The sequence below is a fragment of the Triticum urartu genome, chromosome 5A, assembly GCF_056163025.1.
Source record: "Triticum urartu cultivar PI428250 chromosome 5A, HENAU_Tu73, whole genome shotgun sequence".
Taxonomy (NCBI): domain Eukaryota; kingdom Viridiplantae; phylum Streptophyta; class Magnoliopsida; order Poales; family Poaceae; genus Triticum; species Triticum urartu.
Window position 1 is genome coordinate 61,654,455 of NC_141877.1, and position 21,191 is coordinate 61,675,645.

A 21,191-nucleotide genomic window follows, 5' to 3' on the forward strand; every position below is an offset into this window, starting at 1 on the left:
ACACAGATCATGCTGCTATTAAATATCTTATGGAAAAGAAAGATGCTAAACCTAGACTTATTAGATGGGTTATCTTGCTACAAGAATTTGATTTGCATATTATTGATAGAAAGGGAGCTGAGAACCCCGTTGCAGATAACTTGTCTAGGTTAGAAAATGTTCTTGATGACCCACTACCTATTGATGATAGCTTTCCTGATGAACAATTAAATGTCATAAATTCTTCTCATACTGCTCCATGGTATGCTGATTATGCTAATTAAATTGTTGCTAAATTTATACCACCTAGTTTCACATACCAGCAAAAGAAAAAGTTTTTCTATGATTTAAGACATTACTTTTGGGATGACACACATCTCTATAAAGAAGGAGTAGATGGTGTTATTAGACATTGTGTACCTGATCATGAATAGGAACAGATCCTATGCAAGTGTCACTCTGAAGCTTATGGAGGACACCACGCTGGAGATAGAACTGCACATAAGGTATTGCAATCCAGTTTTTATTGGCCTACTCTCTTCAAGGATGCCCGTAAGTTTGTCTTGTCTTGTGACGAATGTCAAAGAATTGGTAATATTAGGAGACGTCAAGAAATATGAATTATTCACTTGTTATTGAACCATTTGATGTATGGGGCTTTGATTATATGGGACCGTTTCCTGCCTCTAATGGATATACACATATTTTAGGTGTTGTTGATTACGTTACTAAGTGGGTAGAATCTATTCCAACTAGTAGTGCTGATCATAACACCTCTATTAAGATGCTTAAAGAAGTTATTTTTCCGAGGTTTGGAGTCCCTAGATATTTAATGACTGATGGTGGTTCACACTTCATTCATGGTGCTTTCCGTAAAATGCTTGCTAAGTATGATGTTAATCATAAAATTGCATCTCCTTATCACCCACAGTCTAGTGGTCAAGTAGAATTGAGTAATAGAGAACTCAAATTAATTCTGCAAAAGACTGTTAATAGATCTAGAAAGAATTGGTCCAAGAAACTTGATGATGCATTATGGGCCTATAGAACTGCATATAAAAATCCTATGGGTATGTCTCCGTATAAAATGGTTTATGGAAAAGCATGTCACTTACCTCTTGAACTAGAACATAAGGCTTATTGGGCTATTAAAGAGCTCAATTATGATTTCAAACTTGCCGGTGAGAAGAGGTTATTTGACATTAGCTCACTTGATGAATGGAGAACCCAAGCCTATGAGAATGCCAAATTGTTTAAAGAAAAAGTTAAAAGATGGCATGACAAAAGGATACAAAAGCATGAGTTTAATGTAGGTGATTATGTATTGCTATACAACTCTCGTTTAAGATTTTTTGCAGGAAAACTTCTCTCTAAATGGGAAGGTCCTTACGTTATCGAGGAGGTCTATCGTTCCGGTGCCATAAAAATCAACAACTTCGAAGGCACAAATCCGAAGGTGGTGAACGGTCAAAGAATCAAATATTATATCTCAGGTAATCCTATAAATGTTGAAACCAATGTTATTGAAACCGTAACCCCGGAGGAATACATAAGGGACACTTTCCGGAACGTTTCAGACTCCGAAAGGGAATAGCTATTTGGTACGGTAAGTAAACCGACTCCAAAACAGTTCTAATGGCAATATTTCTCCGTTTTGGAATATTTAGAAAAATAGAAAAATAAGAAGCAGTCCGGGAAGGACACAAGGGCTCCATGAGGGTGGAGGGCGCGCCCTACCCCCGTGGGCACGCCCCCTACCCTTGGGCACCTCGTGTGCTCTCCGGACTCCGTTTTCTTGCACGTTACGTATTTTGGTCGGTAAAAAATCATTATATAATCTCCCGAAGGTTTTGACTCCTGTATCACGCAATTGTCCTATGTTTGTGTTTTGAGTTGTTGCTGCTGTAGATTAGAGCAAGATGTCTTCTCAAGAGTCAGTCGGGGAGAGCCGGGTGTCCCATCTGGCATCGAGATCAAGGAAAAACAGGGATGCTGACCACTTTGGGCCAGCAACGGAGGAAGAGATGGAGGCTGATTTGAAGAGGATAGATACCATGGAGGAGGATCAAGAATTCACTTCTCGCTTCCAAGATGGATTCACGATGGGGGAACTACAGAGCTCGACTATTTCAAACTCGATTATCCCTTCCAATGTTAGATTTATTTCTTATGAAAATATGAAGAAGAGTGTCACTTGTTCTCCCGCAGCTATGCAACACCCTTGGGTGCAAGGAGCTTTAGCCGTCACAGGAAAGCTTCGTAACTGATAGTAATATCCCCAACATTAGGCCCCAGGTTGACTTTGAACTTCGTTCTTTGTCAATCTTCAATACTTAGACAAAAATCCATGTTCTTATCTTCGCTGAAATTTTCTTGTAACCCACCATGACATCATCTCTTGACAACGCAAAAAACTTTCATGACGTCATCTTCCAACGGATCTTTTATCTTTAATGTTTCCTGAGAATCGAGGCGCCTGTATAGCTGGATAACCATTATTCGGTTCTCCCTTGATTTTCGCGCCCGTCTGTTCACATCTTTTCCTTATAAATAGGCACGCCTCGGCCTTCTCATTCTCCTCTCTTGCTCCATCTTCTTCCTCTTGCAAACCCCCTGCTGCTCGAGCTTCGCAACCGCCGTGCTTCACCTCTGTCTCCGTCGACGTTGGCCGCTACATCAACCCGAACCGATCCAGAGAACAGCGGCGACCTCCAGAGAAGATCCGCAATCGTAAGTGTCTCCCTTTCTACTTCTCAGATCCTCATTTTAGGGTTTCCAAGATCCCGCTGTTCTTCATAGTTCATCGTAGTTCTTCCACCGCCAGCCTTTTCTGATCCAAAAAGTTATATATATATATATGCTCGCGCGGTAGTGTTTTTGTACCTCTTCTTGATTCACAGATCTCTTTCTCTGATTAAAAGGCTGCTTCAGAACTTACCGACTCCTCTGTACTGAACTTTTTAGGTCTAGAATTATTTTTCATTTTTAATAACCATTTGATCTGGAATAATACCAAGCAATGTAGGAAACTTGTTTGTCTCAATACTTAGCTGAATTTGCCTTCTTCAAATATCTGTAGTCATGGCAGCTTATCATGTCGACTTAATTTTCCTTATATGTCATTAGCCCTTAACTAAGCGCCATTACTTGTTTGCATCTTCATCACTTTAACTGTCAATCTCACCATTAAACTGAACCAGTATGTTGCTTTTATTTTCAGTTCCTTGCACATCATGCCGTCCAAAACACCAACCATCTGTAACTGGGTTCCCTCAACCATAACAGGGGAACGTTTAAAAGAGTTCTTCACCATAGGATTTCTGCTAGCGAAAACCGTCATGTCTTACCGTGCCCCTGACCCGGAAGAACAACGACCCAATCTGAGAGACGGTGAGGTGATCGTTTTTACTGACCACATGAACCGTGGCTTCTCACCTCCCGGCTCAAAGTTCTTCAGAGAGGTCCTCCACTTTTTCAAGCTCCACCCTCAAGATATCAGGCCCAACTCCATATCTAACATCTATAACTTCGAAGTGCTCTGTGAGGTATATCTTCAACAAGAGCCGACCGTGGAGTTGTTTAGAGAATACTTTTATCTAAACCGGCAGAACGAGTGCACCAACGGCCTTAGCTTAGAGCTTGGCGGCATATCAATTCAGCGCCGGCAGGGTGCCGTCTTCCCCCTCATTGTCTTACCAAGTCACCCAAAGGACTGGAACCAGACTTGGTTCTACTACCGGGACACTTCACCAGCAAACGAGAAGCCACTGCCGGGTTACCGCCCCGATCGTCTTGATTCCAAGTTCGCGCTTCTGGATAAGCTTACCGTCGCTGAACACAAGAGGCTGATACCATCTATCAAAAGGATCAATGCTCTGTTGGGGAACGGGTTAACTGGAGTTGATCTGACCTGTTGCTGGATCTCATGGCGGGTCATCCCTTTGAGCCACCGGTCAAAGCTGATGTATGAGTATGGTGGAGGCCCGGATGACTCTCTTCGTCACAGCCCCGTTCAATTGAAAGAAGAAGATATTGTCTCAATGCCAACTCTTCTGGTGAACGGGAAATACAAAGATTGCAGTGTCGTTGGGTTAAACCCCTTCTGCCAGCTTAACCCGGTGCCAGAAGTAAGGATGTCGTTATTTCTCTCTTTTGTATTTTCCCAGTCGTATTGTTTTTATACTTGCCTGACTCTTTATCTTGTTTTTACCTGTCTACAGGCCAACTCTGACTTCTGGAAAGTTAAGTATGACCACGAGGCTGCCAAGAAAGCGAAAGCCGCCGCCATAAACGCCAAGAAAATGACCCGGAGGTCGAAAAAGAAGAAAAAGAGCACTGCTGAAGATTTGATGAAGCTTGATGATACATCTGACTCGGAGGTAGCCCTTGATTCCCTTGGCCAATTTTTTAACAATCTTATTGACACTGGTCATTACCAGGATGACACTGGGGCCAGTCTGGCTGTGGAAGCAGAGGTAACTATCATTTCCTCTGACTCAGAGCCCTTGCCAAGACAAAAAGTTCGACGAGTGATCCGTAAAGTAAGGTTTTCTAACCCTTTAGCTCACTTGGATCCCAACTTTCGTTTGAAAAAGCAGCAACATGAAAGCCTCCGTCAAGCTTGGACTGAAGATGAGCCGGCTGTCGTTCTTCAACAAACTCCTCAGAAGCGTCTGAATGAGGTTTACTTCTTTATGTCCTTAACTCTTTTTAATGGATCCTTCCTCTTGTATTACTTTTAATTCTATTTTATCCTTTCAGGAGGTGTCTCGCTCTTCCGGCGACTCATCGCAGACGCAATTTCCGGCCTTCAAGACTGCCCCTGGGTAATGAAAAATCCTCATATTTTCCGAGTTGTTCAAATTGTATCTTTATACTAATGATCTTGCAACATTTTTCTTAGTGGCCAAACTAAATCCAAGAAAGCGAAGGTAGCTAAACCGGTGGAAAACCCGCCAGTGCTTGCATCTGACCCGGCCAGGCCATCTTCTCCATTAACCGACGCTCCAACAGACCCGCCTGTTGATGTAGAAGCAAATCCTCCTGAGCCATCGTTTGATGAGACCATTGTGAACCCTTCTGCTACTGGACCATAAAGCTCAGCCAACCCGCCATCACCGTCTGCACAAGACGTTCAAATCACCGGGAGCCGCTTTATTGAACCAGGGAATCCAACCGTGCTGGCTCGGTGTACTGCGAAACAAGAGGCATTGGAGAGGCAGAAAGTTCGCTTTGATGTTTCCAACTATGACCATCTAAATGCCAATGATATTTTATCCGGCTATCTTATCCATGTACACTCCAGTCGCGACTCTGAGATTGAAATGGTCAAACAGCTGCAGTTGAAATATGAGGTACGTTCTTACAGCTTATATATATATATATTCCTTCATCCCCCAAGTCTTCAAATTATGAGAGAACCAGAATGATTTGTAGACTTTAAAATATAGGCAGAGACCTTTACCTTTGAAACTTTTCTTGAATTCAATAGAACAAAGCTTCACCTGTAGTCCCCAAGGGCCGGTTCATTTTGATCATAAATGAGCCGGTACTTTAAATTGTTTGGTACCATATTCAAAAGACTTAATACTCTGGCTTAACCTTGAGAAACTTGCTGAACTGCATACATTATCCCCAAGTGCCAAGTGCTGTTACTTTGTAAGGTACATGGGACTTAAAGTATGTCTTTAGAGTCATACAAATTTGATTTGGCATACATTAGCCCCCAAGTGTCAAGTGGTTTTTTGTAAAGTACTTGAGACTTGAATCTTGATTTTTAAACTTGAAGCAAAATCTTGACTCATCTGAATGTTTTGCAGAATGCCTTATCTGAATTGAACTCGCAATTGACTGATGCGAAGACCCGGCTAGCGAGTCAGGAGGCAGAAATCAAATCTGCTAACTCCAAACTGCAAATAAGTCTCTCTGAAATGGAAAATTTAAAGACCAGCTTCACTGCCAAGAAGAAAACTTGGGAAGAGGAAAAGATGCTTCTGACCCAACGTGCTGAGAAGGCCGAAACAACCCTTGAAGAGATTTCAACAGAGCTAAACGGTTTAAAGGGCCGGGTGTCTCAAATGGTGGCTGCCATCTTTGGTAAGCCGTCCGGCTTTAATTTTGTGTGCTTTTTGCTGATCGGGAGTATAAGCCGCCCGCTGACTTTGTGTATAAAATATGTGCAGGCCCTCGAAGCAAAAATCTGAGCCAAGACCCTTTGATTAAACTGAATGTAGTGTATACTTTGGTAGAACAACTGTATATTGGCACACAACGGGCTCTTGCCGCCATCTCTCCTGCCAATCAAGGACCCAACCGGTTCGGCGACGTCCTGAAGAAACTGCCAATCCTGCCTGCCAGGTTTCAAGAAGTGAAACACTCCTGCGCGCGAGCCGGAGCTTTGACTGCCCTGAGCCACTCCAAGGCTTGGGTGCCAGACCTAGACCCGGCAGACGTGGCCATAGGCTATCCCACCGTGAAGGAAGACGGATCTCCCTTTGAGCAGGATGACTTCATGGCTTGCGTGCGCGGAGTCCGGCCTCAGGCAACTACCCTTGGAGATGATACCAATATTGACAAATATCAGCCAGGTTTTGATAGTGAGAATAAGAAGATGGCCACTCCCTCGTACAAGGTAACAATTTTTATCCCACCGGTAAGAGAAGACACATTTCCCCCAGAAGTTGACCCGGTTAGCCTGATCGACGACGAAGCCGAATTTGTCGCCATGAATGGTTTTGATTGGTCAAAACCCAACTTCCAGCCAACATAAGGTGGTGAACCGGCAAGGGAGGAACAATGATCATCTTCATGGGCTTATAAAGCCTTGTAATAGCTTAGCTGTGAAAACACTGTATGCTTTGCTTATGCCATCGCGCATAAAACACTTCTATGTGATTCTGTGTTTCCTGATGCCAATGTATGCATCGTATTTAATGTTTGTTTCTACAATATTTGAACTATGTTCCTGTAGATACAAAGAAAAGACTGGCTTGGCGGCTTAGAACCAAACGGGTTAAAACACCCGGTTTATAGCCAATATGTTTACCACAATAGGAATCAGAAACAGATATAAACAAAGGACAAGGGCTGAGACTAACTCTTTTAGTTAATGCAGCAGGTAATTGCATATAAGTAATAACCATACGTTGTACCTTTTGACCCTTAGACCGCTGGCTTGAATAACCCGGGTGATGAAATTGATAATTCAAACTTTATGAGAAGTCAATGCTTTTGAATACTCAATGATCATTATACCTTGGTAGCTGTGTTGTCAAATAGTCGAGCCAGTGAAGAAGACCAGGATAATTATTTGTAATATTGAGACAACAAAAAACTAAAAGGCAAACAACAGATAATAAGCATAATTTAACCTTGTATTCAAAAGGTTGGGGGCTTCTGATTCGAATACGATCAGTAAAACGGACCAAAGGGGTTAAGCTAAGGTTCGAATACAACCATATAGCCCCTACTGGTTTTGGCGTTGCGCCGATCAAGAGGGTACCGACAGCTATGTTATCTTTGGTTCGAATACGACCTATGTTTGAACAGGAAGCCCCCAAATGACCTTGAGAGGTTTTTAACGACCCTGATTCGAATACGATCCAAGTCGGACCCAAAAGGGGTTAAACTATGATTCAGATACGATCAAGAAGCCCCCAAGTGAGTTTGGCCTTGAGCCGATCAAGAGGGTTACGATAGCTATGTTCTCTTTGGTTCGAATACGACCTATGTTTGAACAGGAAGCCCCCAAGTGACCATCAGATTTGCAGCTAGATTCGGATACGATCATAAGCCGGACCAAAAAAGGTTAAACTTGATTCAAATATGATCAGCTCCTTAATAGTCATTTGAAAATAAGAAATAACAAAGATGCATAATCTTTGAAAAGAAAAGAGACCGATGGTCTTACTTTTACTTATCATGGTATATACAATGTCAAAGTATGTACATGATGAGAGCCGGTGGCTCAGGTGTAGTATGGCCGAAGTTGAGCAATTTTCCACGGCCGACGGGTCTCCTCCTCTGACTTACGTGAGTCTTTGTGCTCTTGAACGTCAATGAGGTAATATGACCCGTTGTTTAAGTTCTTACTGACCACAAAGGGTCCTTCACAAGCTGGGGATAACTTGTGTGCATCTGACAGATCCTGGATGAGCCGGAGCACCAGGTCGCCTTCCTGAAAAGTCCTGGACTTAACCCGGCGGCTATGATAACGGCGCAGGTCCTGTTGATAAATTGCTGACCGGGCCGCTACTAAGTCTCTTTCTTCATCCAACAAGTCAAGTGCGTCCTGTCTGGCTTGTTCATTATTAGCTTCAACATAAGCCGCCACACGGGGCGAGTCATGATGGATGTCACTAGGCAACACTGCTTCTGCTCCATAAACCATGAAGAAAGGTGTGTAACCTGTCGACCTATTAGGTGTGGTGTTGATACTCCACAACACCGAGGGTAATTTCTCTACCCAACAACCCGGCGTTCGCTGTAAGGGAACCATAAGCCGGGGTTTGAGACGTTTCAAAATTTCCTGATTGGCTCTCTCAGCTTGACCATTGGATTGAGGATGAGCTACAGAAGAAACATCAAGCGGCATGTGCTCACATTGACAAAACTCCTCCATAGCCCCTTGGGATATATTAGTGCCATTGTCAGTGATAATGCTGTGTGGAAAACCAAAATGGAAGATCACCTTTTTCATGAACTGAACCGTTGTGGCCGCATCACACTTACTCACTGACTCCGCCTCAACCCACTTAGTGAATTTATCAACTGCCACAAAGAGATGTGTCTTTATATCCTTAGACCTTTTGAAAGGTCCCACCATGTCAAGCCCCCATACCGCAAACGGCCAAGTGATTGGAATCATCCGGAGCTCTTGAGCCGGCACGTGCGCAGGTCGTGCAAACTTTTGACATCCATCACATCTGCTGACCAGATCTTCTACATCAGCGTGAGCCGTCAACCAGTAAAAACCGTGAGGAAAAGCCTTGGCCACCAGAGATTTCGACCCAGTGTGATGACCACAATCGCCTTCATGGATCTCACGAAGGATTTCTTGACCTTCTTCGGGGGAAACACACCGCTGAAATGCTCCGGAAACGCTGCGATGGTATAAATTCTCCATCCGAAATCGTCATTGACTTAGACCGCCGGGTTATCTGTCGAGCTAGGGTCTCATCCGCTGGTAACTCTCCCCGGGTCATGTAGGCCAAGAACGGCACTGTCCAATCTGGAATGACCTGAAGAGCCGCCACCAACTGTGCCTCCGGGTCAGGAACAGCTAAATCTTCTTCTGTGGGCAACTTGACAAAGGGGTTATGCAAAATATCCAAAAAGGTGTTAGGTGGTACCGGCTTATGCTGAGACCCCAACCGGCTTAGGGCATCAGCCGCTTCGTTCTTTCGACGGTTAATGTGCTCTAGTTGATAACCTTTAAAATGTCCTGCAACAGCATCAACCTCCCGGCGATAAGCCGCCATGAGAGGGTCCTTGGAATCCCACTTGCCTGATACCTGTTGAGCCACTAGATCTGAGTCGCCAAGACATCTGACCCGACTCAAACTCATCTCTTTTGCCACTCGAAGACCATGGAGTAAGGCTTCATACTCTGTTGCATTGTTAGTGCAAGGAAACATCAACCATAACACATAACAAAATTTATCACCTCGCGGAGAGGTTAACACAACTCCAGCCCCCGAGCCTTCCAACTGTCTGGACCCATCAAAATGAATAGTCCAATACGTGTTGTCTGGTTTCTCTTCTGGCATCTGCATCTCTGTCCAGTCATTAATGAAGTCAACCAGTGCTTGAGATTTGATCGCAGTACGTGGCACATACTTCAACCCGTGAGACCCAAGCTCAATTGCCCACTTGGCGACTCGCCCAATGGCTTCTCTGTTTTCAATGATGTCTCCCAAGGGAGCAGAGCTAACTACGGTGATTGGATGTCCCTGAAAATAACGCTTAAGCTTCCGGCTTGCCATGAACACCCCATAGACGAGCTTCTGCCAATGTGGATATCATTGCTTGGATTCAATTAGCACCTTACTGATGTAATAAACCGGCCGTTGAACCGGATGCTCCTTGCCAGCCTCCTTGCGCTCCACCACAGTAGCCACACTAACAGCTCGTGAGTTGGCAGCCACGTATAACAGTAGCGGCTCTTTCTCAACTGGAGCAGCCAGGACAGACGGCTCAGCAAGCTGTGTCTTCAGATCTTCAAAAGTAGAGTTTGCAGCATCGCTCCAAACAAAATCATCTGTTTTCTTCATCATCTGATATAGAGGCATTGCCTTCTCCCCTAACCGGCTTATGAACCGGCTCAAAGCAGCAACACGGCCCGCCAGTCGTTGAACGTCATTGATGCATGTTGGTTTGGCCAGGGATGTAATTGCCTTGATTTTCTCCGGGTTAGCCTCAATACTTCGGTTAGACACCAAAAAACCCAAGAGCTCACCAGCTGGGACTCCAAAAACACACTTGGCCGGGTTAAGCATCATTTTGTAGACCCGGAGATTATCGAAAGTCTCTTTTAGATCTGTGACCAAGGTTTCCTCTTTCCTGGATTTTACCACTATATCATCCACATAAGCATGAACATTATGCCCAATTTTATCATGAAGACAATTCTGCACACACCGTTGGTAAGTCGCCTGGGCACTCTTAAGCCCAATAGGCATAGACACATAGCAGAAAGCCCCAAAAGGAGTGATAAAAGCCGTCTTCTCCTGATCCTTAACCACCATCTTGATCTTATGATAACCAGAATAAGCATCCAAGAAACTCAAACGTGCGCAACCCGCCGTAGCATCAATGATCTGATTGATACGAGGGAGGGAAAAAGGATCAGCCGGACAAGCCTTGTTCAGATCGGTGTAATCCACACACATACGCCAGGTGCCATTCTTTTTTAGTACAAGCACCGGGTTGGCTAGCCACTCTGGGCGAAAGACTTCTACAATGAACCCGGCTGCCAAAAGCCGGGCCACCTCTTCTCCAATGGCCTTGCGCCTTTCTTCATTGAACCGTCGGAGAAATTGTTTGATAGGTTTAAACTTTGGATCAATATTGAGAGTGTGCTCAGCGAGTTCCCTCGGGACACCCAGCATGTCTGAAGGTTTCCATGCGAAGATGTCCCGGTTCTCACAGATGAACTCGATGAGCGCGCTTTCCTATTTTGGATCCAAGTTAGCACTGATGATGAACTGCTTGGATGAGTCGCCAGGCACAAAGTCAACCATCTTGGTGTCATCGGCTGATTTGAACTTCAACACCGGCTCATGATCTGTTGTTGGTTTCTTTAATGACATCATGTCTGCCGGGTCAACATGATCTTTGTAAAATTTTAACTCCTCCGTTGCACAGACAGATTCAGCATAGGCAACATCACCTTCTTCACACTCCAAGGATATTTTCTGGCTCCAGTGTACTGTGATGGTGCCCTTATAACCCGGCATCTTAAGCTGCAAATACACATAACACGGCCGTGCCATGAATTTGGCATAAGCCGGCTGTCCAAACAGAGCATGATACGGGCTTTTGATCTTAACCACCTCAAAGGTTAATTTTTCTGCTCTGGAGTCATACTCATCCCCAAAGGCTACTTCTAGTTCAATCTTACCCACTGGGTATGCCGACTTGCCAGGAACCACACTGTGAAAAACAGTGTTGGATTGTTTAAGACACTTATCAGTCAATCCCACCCGGCGGAACGTCTCATAGTAGAGGATGTTGATGATGCTGCCTCCATCCATGAGTACCTTAGTGAATTTGTATCCACCAACCTGAGGTGCCACCACCAAAGCCAAGTGACCCGGGTTATCGACCCGGGGAGATAGTGATCCTCTCTGCTCCACACAATAGGCCGCTCTAACCAACGTAAGTAACGCGGAACCGCCGGCTCAACGACATTGACGGCCCTCTTGTGAAGTTTCTGGTCTCTCTTACATAAGCTAGTGGTGAATACATGGTATTGCCCACTATTCAGCTGCTTTGGGTTGCTCTGATATCCGGACTGCTGCTGCTGATTACCTTGGCCAGGTTGCGGATTATACCCTCCTTGATTACCAGGATGGCCCTGACCGTGAAATCCTCCTCCACCTAAGCCGGCGCCCGGGCCTTGGAAACCGCCTCCACCTGAGCCGCCACCTGGGCCGTGACCTCCATCAAACGCAATTGAATTTTTAAACGCCTTCATGATCGTACAATCTTTCCACAGGTGGGTGGATGGCTTCTCCCGGGTGCCGTGTTTTGGACAAGGCTCATTCAATAATTGCTCAAGGGTGGGACCTGACCCACCCGACCCAGGGGGCTGTCTGCCCTTGCGTCATTGATTTCCGCCCTGTGCATTGGTGTTAGCAACAAACTCATCAACCTTATGTTTATTACCTCCTTGATTTGCCGGGTTATGCTGGTGACCCTTGCCATTGCCGTTCTTCTTTCCCTTCGTTGCCTTTTCTTCGTCAGACACCGGGTCCTTGGTAGTATCAGAATTAGCATACTTGACAAGAGCCTCCATTAACATTCCCATGTCATTACAGTCACGCTTGAGCCGCCCCAGCTTCTGCTTTAGAGGTTCAAAACGGCAATTTTTCTCCAACATCAAGACCGCTGAACCGGCATCCATCTTATCAGATGAATGTATTATCTCCTTGACCCGGTGCACCCAATGGGTTGTGGATTCACCATCCTCTTGCTTGCAATTTGTCAGGTCCACAATCGACATAGGCTGCTTACACATGTCTTTAAAGTTCTGGATGAACCAAGCCTTCAACTCCGCCCATGAGCCGATAGAATTGGGTGGCTATCCCTTCAACCAAGTACGAGCTGTTCCATCTAACATCATAGTGAAATACTTGGCCATTGCTGCATCGCTGACCTCCAATAACTCCATAGCCATCTCGTAACTCTTAATCCAAGCCCCGGGCTGCAAGTCAGCCGTGTAATTAGGTACCTTATGAGGCCCCTTAAAGCCCTTTGGCAAATGCTCATTACATATGGCCGGCACCAAGAAAGGAACGCCTCCGGTTCTTGTGGCCACTCCTGCCTCGACCGAGGTTGTTGGATAAGCTGGAAAAGTTTGATGAGCCACCTGGTCTGCTGCCATTTGAACTGCTCGTTGCGCCTCTTGACGAATCCTCTCCTGATCCGCCAAGTTAAGGGCTCCAGCCTGCACCGGCTCATGCCTGTATGGCCGGTTGTGGCGTTGAGAATTTCTTGACATCTCTGTGGATTCCATATGCCTACTGCAACCCGGGCTCCGGCTTGGGCGAGGAGTTGAATGGATCCTGTCTTGACTGTAGGAGTATGCATCCTGCTGCGCCAGAGCTGTTTGAAGAAGTTCTCTTACCCTCCGTGTTTCAATTGCCACCGGTGAGTCACCTTCTATAGGAAGAGCCGCCAGACGAGCCGATGCTGCGATGAGGTTTTCCAAAGGGTTGGAGAAGTGACCCGGTGGTGTTGGGGCATAATGAGGCGGAGCGGTAATTATACGAGGCGGATCCATGGCGTGTGGCTGGACCGGTGCACCGGGTGTTGTAATCCGAGGTGCCTCCGGCGGGTTCCTTCCCCCGGCTCCGGGTGTGTGAAAAAGATTCCTAGGATCGAGCGTCAGAGGCAAACGTGATTGGGTTTTTTGATGCCTCCTCCTCATGACCTCGTTCGACGCGTTCAGATCCACCGAGAGCCGGAAGGTCTCCGCTTGAAGCTATTGAGCACGAACGTCCAAAGCCGCCCGCTCTGCTGCCATCCTGACTTCCTCTGCGGCTAGATTTTCTTTAGCTTGCACCATCTCTTCACGTACGCGTGCCACCTCTGCGTCATGCTGGGCTTTATCTGCCGGCTCTACCACGGCAGTCAACAGAGTCGTTAGTTTATCCATGAGGTCCATCAAGATCTGAGCCGGGGGGCGCGCGGGGTCTCCTGACCCGGCTGCGGCTGACCTGGTAGCTGTTGCCGCCGCTGCTGTAGAGTTCTGCCCGGGCTGTGTCCCTACCATGAAGACTCCGACCCAATTCGGCGGCTCAAGAGGGTCCGGAATACTGTTGCCATCGGAACAGCCCCCGAGCATGCCGTCCTGCAGTTGGTACAAAGAGTCCGTCTCGCCCGTTGATGAATCAGTATCAGAACAAACGGCCGTCTCACCGCCCTCCACCGATCCTTTAGAGTATTCACCACCGTGGACGCAGCCTATGAAGGCATGCTTCATGGCAGATTGAACACGGGTGGTCCTTGTGCGCCGAGCCGTTTCGATGAGGTTGGTGTGGACGTCCGACTCAGGACCTGACTCACCGATCCGCCCTATGAAGACATGAATTCCGCCGAAGGGGACCCGGTATCCGTACTCAATTGAGCCGGCCTCCAGGCACCAGCCTTCATCGTCGATATAGAGCTTGCCGCGACGACTCTTGGTCATCTGGCCCACAACGTATCCCTTGAGCCCTTCGAAGTTGCCCTTTAAGAACTCAAATCCACTGTGCGCTGGCCCCACGGTGGGCGCCAACTGTCGTGGAATTGTCATGGCAGATGTCCTAGAGCAAGGACTTAGTTGTAGGGCCATCGCACTAGGAAGCTTAAAGGGGTTAATCGGGACAAAGGACACGAAAGAGGTTTATACTAGTTCGGCCCCTTACGATGAAGGTAAAAGCCTACGTCTAGTTGGGATTGGTATTGCTGGGGTTTTGATCACCGAGAGGCTCAACTCACCGGCTTGGTTATCGACTTGTTGTTTCTTTTTCTAAGCCGCCACCGGGTCGTCCCCTTATATACATGGGTTGACGCCTGGTGGCCTACAGAGTCCCGGCCGGCTCATCATCGTGTCCGGCTCGGTGACTTCCTTTACATGCCTTTATTTACAAGTCTTTCCTTACATATGGCAGTTCGCAATATCAAGCCTTAACCCGCCTTCAGGCCTTTGGGCCTTCTATAAGATTTAATAAACTATAATCTTGAATGTTTACTGGGCTTATTGTGTAACCCGCCATTGGGGCTGACCCAGCCCCTCCTGGGCGGGTCATAACTGATAGTAATATCCCCCACAAGTTGAGTATGTGGACTTGCTGAAAAGCTCTTATACCGACTCTTTCCGATGTTATGATAAATTGCAATTGCTTCAATGACTAAGATTATAGTTTGTTAGTTTTCAATGAAGTTTATGATTCATACTTGAAATTGTGATCGAATTGTTACTCTAACATAAGAGCTCATATGACAATAACTATATAAGCTGCTGCTCTAAGAATGATCATGATGCCCTCATGTCCGTATTTTATTTTTATTGACACCTCTATCTCTAAAAATGTGGACATATTTTTCGATTTCGGCTTTCGCTTGAGGACAAGCGAGGTCTAAGCTTGGGGGAGTTGATACGTCCATTTTGCATCATGCTTTTATATCGAAATTTATTGCATTATGGGCTGTTTCTACACATTATGTCAAAATAATTATGCATATTCTCTCTTATTTTACAAGGTTTACATAAACAGGGAGAATGCCGGCTGCTGGGACTCTGGGCTGGAAAAGGAGGAAATATTAGAGACCTATTCTGCACAGCTCCAAAAGTCCTGAAACTTCATGGAAGTTATTTTCAGAATATATAAAAAATACTGAACGCAAGAAGTACCAGAGGGGGGCCACTCACCAGCCACGAGGGTGGGGGCGCGCCCTAGCCCCCTGGGCGCGCCCCTGCCTCGTGGGCCCCTGGTGGCCCTCCGATGCCCATCGTCTGCTATATGGAGTCTTTCGTTGAGGAAAAAATGATAAGAAAGCTTTTGGGATGAGACTCCGCCGCCACGAGGCGGAACCTTGGCGGAACCAATCTAGGGCTCTGGCGGAGCTGTTCTGCCGGGGACACTTCCCTCCGGGAGGGGAAAATCATCGCCATCGTCATCACCAACGCTCGTCTCATCGGGAGGGGGCCAATCTCCATCAACATCTTCACCGGCACCATCTCCTCTCAAACCCTAGTTCATCTCTTGTATCCAATTCTTGTCCCTAAGTCTGGGATTGGTACATGTAGGTTGCTAGTAGTGTTGATTACTCCTTGTAGTTAATGCTAGTTGGTTTATTTGGTGGAAGATCATATGTTCAGATCCTATATGCATACTAATACCCCTCTGATTATGAACATGAATATGCTTTGTGAGTAGTTAAGTTTGTTCCTTAGGACATGGGAGAAGTCTTGCTATTAGTAGTCATGTGAATTTGGTATTCATTCGATATTTTGATGAGATGTATGTTGTCTCTCCTCTAGTGGTGTTATGTGAACGTCGACTACATGACACTTCACCATTATTTGGGCCTAGAGGAAGGCATTGGGAAGTAATAAGTAGATGATGGGTTGCTAGAGTGACAGAAGCTTAAACCCTAGTTTATGCATTGCTTCGTAAGGGGCTGATTTGGATCCATATGTTTCATGCTATGGTTAGTGCTACCTCTTGAGCACTGCGTTGGATTTCCTTGAAGAGGAAAGGATGATGCAGCAAAGTAGCGTAAGTATTTCCTTCAGTTTTTGAGAACCAAGGTATCAATCCAGTAGGAGGCTACGCGCGAGTCCCTCATACCTGCACAAAACAAATAACACCTCGCAACCAACACGATAAGGGGTTGTCAATCCCTTCACGGTCACTTACGAGAGTGAGATCTGATAGATATGATAAGATAATATTTTTGGTATTTTTGTGATAAAGATGCAAAGTAAAATAAAAGCAAAGGAAATAACTAAGTATTACTAAGTATTGGAAGATTAATATGATGAAGATAGACCCGGGGGCCATAGGTTTCACTAGTGGCTTCTCTCAAGAGCATAAGTATTTTACGGTGGGTGAACAAATTACTGTTGAGCAATTGACAGAATTGAGCATAGTTATGAGAGTATCTAGGTATGATCATATATATATAGGCATCACGTCCGAGACAAGTAGACCGACTCCTGCCTGCATCTACTACTATTACTCCACTCATCGACCACTATCCAACATTCATCTAGAGTATTAAGTTCATGAAAACAGAGTAACGGCTTAAGCAAGATGACATGATGTAGAGGGATAAATTCATGCAATATGATAAAAACCCCATCTTTTTATCTTCGATGGCAACAATACAATACATGCCTTGCTGCCCCTACTGTCACTAGGAAAGGACATCGCAAGATTGAACCCAAAGCTAAGCACTTCTCCCATTGCAAGAAAGATCAATCTAGTAGGCCAAACCAAACTGATAATTCGAAGAGACTTGCAAAGATAACCAATCATACATAAAAGAATTCAGAGAAGATTCAAATATTGTTCATAGATAATCTTGATCATAAACGCACAATTCATCGGTCTCAACAAACACACCGCAAAAAGAAGGTTACATCGAATAGATCTCCACAAGAGAGGGGGAGAACATTGTATTGAGATCCAAAAAGAGAGAAGAAGTCATCTAGCTAATAACTATGGACCCGAAGGTCTGAGGTGATGTTGATGTAGACGCCCTCCTTGATGGATGCCCCCTCCGGCGGAGCTCCGGAACAGGCCCCAAGATGGGATCTCGTGGATACAGAAAGTTACGGCGGTGGAATTAGGGTTTTGGCTCCGTATCTGATCGTTTGGGGGTACATAGGTATATATAGGAGGAAGGAGTACGTCGGTGGAGCAACAGGGGGCCCACGAGGGTGGAGGGCGCGCCTGGGGCGGGGGGGGGGGGGGTAGGTGCGCCCTCTACCTCGTGGCCTCCTCCTTTATTTCTTGACATAGGGTCCAAGTCTCCTGGATCATGTTCGGTGAGAAAATCACGTTCCCGAAGGTTTCACTCTGTTTGGACTCTGTTTGGTATTCCTTTTCTTCGAAACCTTAAAATAGGCAAAAAACAACAATTCTGGGCTGGGCCTCCGGTTAATAGGTTAGTCTCAAAAATAATATAAAAGTGGATAATAAAGCCCAATAATGTCAAAACAGTAGATAATATAGCATGGAGCAATCAAAAATTACAGATACGTTGGAGACGTATCAAGCATCCCCAAGCTTAATTCCTGCTCGTCCTCGAGTAGGTAAATGATAAAAAATATAATTTTTGATGTGAAGTGCTACTTGGCATAATTTTAATGTAATTCTTATTAATTGTGGTATGAATATTCAGATCCAAAAGATTCAAGATAAAAGTTTAATATTGACATAAAAATAATAATACTTCAAGCATACTAACAAAGCAATCATGTCTTCTCAAAATAACATGGCCAAAGAAAGTTATCCCTACAAAATCATATAGTCTGGCTATGCTCTATCTTCACCACACAAAGTATTTAAATCATGCACAACCCCGATGACAAGCCAAGCAATTGTTTCATACTTTTGACTTTCTCAAACTTTTTCAATCTTCACGCAATACATGAGCGTGAGCCATGGATATAGCACCATATGTGGAATAGAATGGTGGTTGTGGAGAAGACAAAAAGGGAGAAGATAGTCTCACAACAACTAGGCGTATCAACGGGCTATGGAGATGCCCATCAATAGATATCAATGTGAGTGATTAGGGATTGCCATGCAATGGATGCACTAGAGCTATAAGTATATGAAAGCTCAACAAAAGGAACTAAGTGGGTGTGCATCCAACTCGCTTGCTCATGAAGACCTAGGGCATTTTGAGGAAGCCCATCATTGGAATAAACAAGCCAAGTTCTATAATGAAAAATTCCCACTAGTATATGAAAGTGACGAAATGAGAGACTCTCTAATATGAAGATCATGGTGCTACTTTGAAGCACAAGTGTGGTAAAAGGATAGTAACATTGTCCCTTCTCTCTTTTTCTCTCATTTTTTATTTGGGCCTTTTCTCTTTTTTATGGCCTCTTTTCTTTCCCCTTTTTTTTCGTTCGGAGTCTCATCCCGACTTGTGGGTGAATAATAGTCTCCATCATCCTTTCCTCACTGGGACAATGCTCTAATAATGATGATCATCACACTTTTATTTTCTTACAACTCAACAATTACAACTCGATACTTAGAACAAAGTATGACTCTATATGAATGCCTCCGGCGGTGTACCAGGATATGCAATGAATCAAGAATGACATGTATGAAAGAACAATGAATGGTGGCTTTGCCACAAATACAATGTCAACTACATGATCATGCTAAGAAAATTGAAAATGATGGAGTGTGTCATAATAAACGGAACGGTGGAAAGTTGCATGGCAATATATCTCGGAATGGCTATGGAAATGCCATAATAGGTAGGTATGGTGGCTTTTTTGAGGAAGGTATATGGTGGGTGTATGATACCGGCAAAAGGTGCGCGATATTTAGAGAAGCTAGCAAGGGTGGAAGGAAGAAAAGTGCGTATAATCCATGGACTCAACATTAGTCATAAAGAACTCATATACTTATTGCAAAAATCTACAAGTTATCAAAGAAAAGTATTACGCGCATGCTCCTAGGCGGATAGATTGGTAGGAAAAGACCATCGCTCGTCCCCGACCGCCACTCATAAGGAAGACAATCAAAAAATAAATCATGCTCCGACTTCATCACATAACGGTTCACCATACGTGCATGCTACGGGAATCACAAACTTTAACACAAGTATTTCTCAAATTCACAACTACTCAACTAGCACAACTTTAATATCACCATGTTCATATCTCAAAACTATTATCAAGCATCAAACTTCTCATAGCATTGAACACACTCATAAGAAAGTTTTTACTATTCTTGAATACCAAGAATATTAGGATTATTTAAGAAAATTACCATGCTATTTAGGACTCTCAAAATAATCTAAGTGAAGCATGAGATATCAATAGTTTCTATAAAACAATTCCACCACCATGCTCTAAAAAATATAAGTGAAGTACTAGAGCAAAACTCTATAACTCAAATGATATAAGCGAAGCACATAGAGTATTCTAACAAATTCCAAATCATGTATGGCTCTCTCAAAAGGTGTGTTCAGCCAGGATTATTGTGGTAAACTAAGAAATAAAGACTCAAATAATACAAGACGCTCCAAGCAAAACAGATATCATGTGGTGAATAAAAATATAGCTCCAAGTAAACTTACCGATAGAAGTAGACGAAAGAGGAGATGCCTTCAGGGGCATCCCCAAGCTTTGGCTTTTAGGTGTCCTTAGATTATCTTGGGAGTGCCATGGGCATCCACAAGCTTAGGATCTTGCCACTCCTTGTTCCATAATCCATCAAATCTTGACCCAAAACTAGAAAACTTCACAACACAAAACTTAAAGTAGAAAATCTCGTGAGCTCCGTTAGCGAAAGAAAACAAAAGACCACTTCAAGGTACTGTAATGAACTCATTATTTATTTATATTGGTGTTAAACCTACTGTATACCAATTTCTCTATGGTTTATAAACTATTTTACTAGCCATAGATTCATCAAAATAAGCAAACAACACACGAAAAACAGAATCTGTCAAAAACAGAAGAGTCTGTAGTAATCTGTAGCTAAAGCAAGATCTGGAACCCAAAAAATTCTAAACTAAATTGCTGGACGTGAGTAATTTATCTATTAATCATATTCAAAAATAATTAACTAAATAGCACTTTCCAAATAAAAATTGCAGCAGTTCTCGTGAGCGCTAAAGTTTCTGTTTTTTACATCAAGATTAACAAGATTTTCCCCAAGTCTTCCCAACGGTTCTACTTGGCACAAACACTAATTAAGCACAAAAAACACAACCAAAACATAGGCTAGGTAAATTATTTATTACTAAACAGGAGCAAAAATCAAGGAATACAAATAAAATTGGGTTACCTCCCAACAAGCGCTATCGTTTAACGCCCCTAGCTAGGCATAAAAAGCAAGGATAGATCTAGGTATTGCCATCTTTGGTAGGCAATCCATAACTGGCTCTTATAATAGATTCACAAGGTTATTTAATTTTGTTTCTAGTAAAGTGTTCCATGCCTTTCCTTAACGGAAATTGGAATCTAATATTTCCTTCCTTCATATCAATAATTGCACCAATCATTTTAAGGAAAGGTCTACGAAGAATAATAGGACATGAAGGATCGCAATCTATATCAAGAACGATAATATCTACGGGCACATAATTCCTATTTGCAACAATAAGAACATCATTAATTTTTCCCATAGGTTTCTTAATAGTGGAATCCACAAGGTGCAAGTTTAGAGAGCAATCATCAAAATCACGAAAACCTAACAAATCACACAAAGTCTTTGGAATCGTGGAAACACTAGCACCCAAATCAC